Source organism: Cebus imitator, unplaced genomic scaffold (assembly GCF_001604975.1).
Source record: "Cebus imitator isolate Cc_AM_T3 unplaced genomic scaffold, Cebus_imitator-1.0 Scaffold289, whole genome shotgun sequence".
NCBI lineage: Eukaryota > Metazoa > Chordata > Mammalia > Primates > Cebidae > Cebus > Cebus imitator.
Window position 1 is genome coordinate 1,551,064 of NW_016107604.1, and position 2,548 is coordinate 1,553,611.

Sequence of the window (2,548 nt, forward strand, 5' to 3'; positions counted from 1 at the left end):
TTTATCGTGGCTCAGCAAATATTCACTCTCCTTCCCCAGCTCCCCAGGGGAGGAGTGTATTTCGCTTCCCCATTTATTTGGAGCTTGTTCATATGAGTTGCTTAGGCCAAGAGAATGGAAGTGGTGGAAAGGACAGTGTGCCAGGTCCTAGCAGAAGCTTGCAGAAGCATGGCAAGTTCTGCTAGCCTTCTTGGGCTCCTGCTGTCCACCAAAAAATTATATGTCCCCCATGTTCTTCAGCTGAGTCCCTTGCTTAGAAAGACACATGGAGCAGACCTGGACCTACCCCATAGCCTGGACAAGAGTTGCTACCGTTCACTATAGAGCTATGAGCAAGAAATAAATGTTTGCTGCTGTAAGCCACCGAGAGTTTGGGAGTTTTGTAACTCAGCATGATGCCAGCCAAAGCTGATTGGTACAAACACCTGCCATTTGCCAGGTATTGTTCTAAATGCTAGGAAAACAACAAAAATCCCTGCTTATATGGAACTTCCACTGTGTGTTAGTCTGTTTTTCATGCTATAAAGAAATAGCTGAGGCTGGGTAACTTATAAAGAAAAGACGTTTAATTGGCTCACTACTCTGCAGGCTGTACATGAAGCACAGCACTGGCAGCTGCTTCTGCTGAGGGCCTTAGGAAGCTTACAATCATGGCAAAAAGTGAAGGAAGAGCAGGCACGTCACATGGTGAGAGTGGAAACAAGAGAAGGGGGAGGTCCTAGACTCTTTAAGACAACCAGATCTCCTGTGAAGTAACTGAGCTATTAACTCACTGATTACCAAGAAGCTGGCACTAAGCCATTCGTGAGAGATCTACCCACATGACCCAAATATCCCCCACCAGGCCCTGCCTCCAACACTGGGGGAACCACATTTTTTTTCTTCCCTTCTCTTTTTTGTTTTTGGAGACAGGATGTATTAGTCCATTTTCACGCTGCTGATAAAGACACACCCGAGGCTGGGCAATTTACCAAAGAAAGAGGTTTATTGGACTTACAGTTCCACATGGCTGGGGAGGCCTCACAATCATGGTGGAAGGCAAGAAGGAGCAAGTCACATCTTATGTGGATGGCAGCAGATAAAAAGAGAGTTTGTGCAGGGCAACTCCTGTTTTTAAAACCAACAGATCTCGTGAGATCCATTCACTATCACGGAACAGCGCAGGAAAGATCCACCCCCATCATTCAGTTGTCTCCCACTGGGTCCCTCCCACAACATGTGGGAATTATGGGAGCTACAAGATGAGATTTGGGTGGGGTCACAGAGCCAAATCATATCACAGTGTCTCACTCAATCAGCCAGGCTGGAGTGCAGTGGCATGATCTCAGCCCACTGCAGCCTTGGCCGCCTGGGGTTTAAGTGATCCTTGCGCCTTGGCCTCCCAAGTAGCTGGTACTACAGATGTGCACCACCATGCCCAGCTAATTTTTTGTATTTTTTAGAGACAGGGTTTCACCATGTTGCCTAAGCTGGCCTCAAACTCCTGGGCTCAAGTGATCCACCTGCCTTGGCCTCCCAAAGTGCTGGGATTATGGGTGTGAGCCACTGCACTCCGCAGGTTCACATTTCAACATGAGATTTGGAGGGGAAAAACATCCAAGCCATATCACATTGAAAGGCAGGGTAATATTCTATGGAATGGTGGACGATGGTAAGGCATCGTCTCTTTTTCAGTCTCATAGGTCTTTTGTAGAAAATGGTTAACATGCAACGTCTGTGTGTCCTCAGTGCTTCTGCCATCTCCATCCCCTCCCTCCCATTGCCGCTGCTACCTGTTCACTTGTCCCCTTTCCACTTTCCATCTTGACAGTGGAGCTGGTAAAAATTAGTCCTTTCTCTAGGTTCTCCCCACCCTTAGATGGCCCCATGCATTGTGATGCTACAGCTTCTAGCCATGACCTTGCCTCACACAAAAGACCCTTTCTCCTTACTTATAAAACACAATGTCGGGCCTTCAACGTCCACCCCTCCCAACTTTCCAACCTCATTCTTTCCTAACTTTTGCACTCTCATGTTTGGCTAGATCAACCTGCTCACTGCCCAGGGCACACAACCTACAGTGGGCTACAGTGGTGAGCCATCCAGAATACCCTTTCCGGACTGAGACACTCACTCCCCCAGCTGCTGGGAGTGTTGGTGGATGATGGCTTGCATTTGAGTTCCTCTGTGGGGATTGCCGTCAGCGGAGGAGAACCACCTCACCCAAAATTCACATTCCTTTCTCTATACCCAATGACTGGTCAAGGGGAGGGGCTATAAAGACCTGCCCCGCCTTGTCTCTGAATAGTCAATCCATGGAATTGGCTAAGGCCTTTTCTTTTTTGAAGATATTGAAGCCCAATAACTTTCTCTGCAAAATTCTGCTTCCTTTACGCTCCACACAGGTTGATCCAAAGTATACTCCCTAATAGATTTTTCTTTTTTCTTCATGGCCTCCTCCAAGCATCACCTATTTCATAGCGTTTTCCCTGACTCATCAGCCCAGAAGACCTTACTCTCCCTTTGAATCCTTACTAGGATCAAATTTTTTTTTTTTTTTTTTTTTTTT

General features: G+C 47.1%; 1 long non-coding RNA gene across 1 annotated transcript in view; it reads left to right on the forward strand.

The window, feature by feature from the left end:
* Nucleotides 1-1,070: 1,070 nt before the first annotated feature.
* Nucleotides 1,071-2,548, forward strand: part of LOC119467441 — a 13,323-nt gene continuing 11,845 nt past the window's right edge. Inside the window, exon 1 of the long non-coding RNA XR_005195977.1 lies at nt 1,071-1,190. This is a non-coding gene — a long non-coding RNA (uncharacterized LOC119467441). The remainder of the gene's footprint in view (nt 1,191-2,548) is intronic.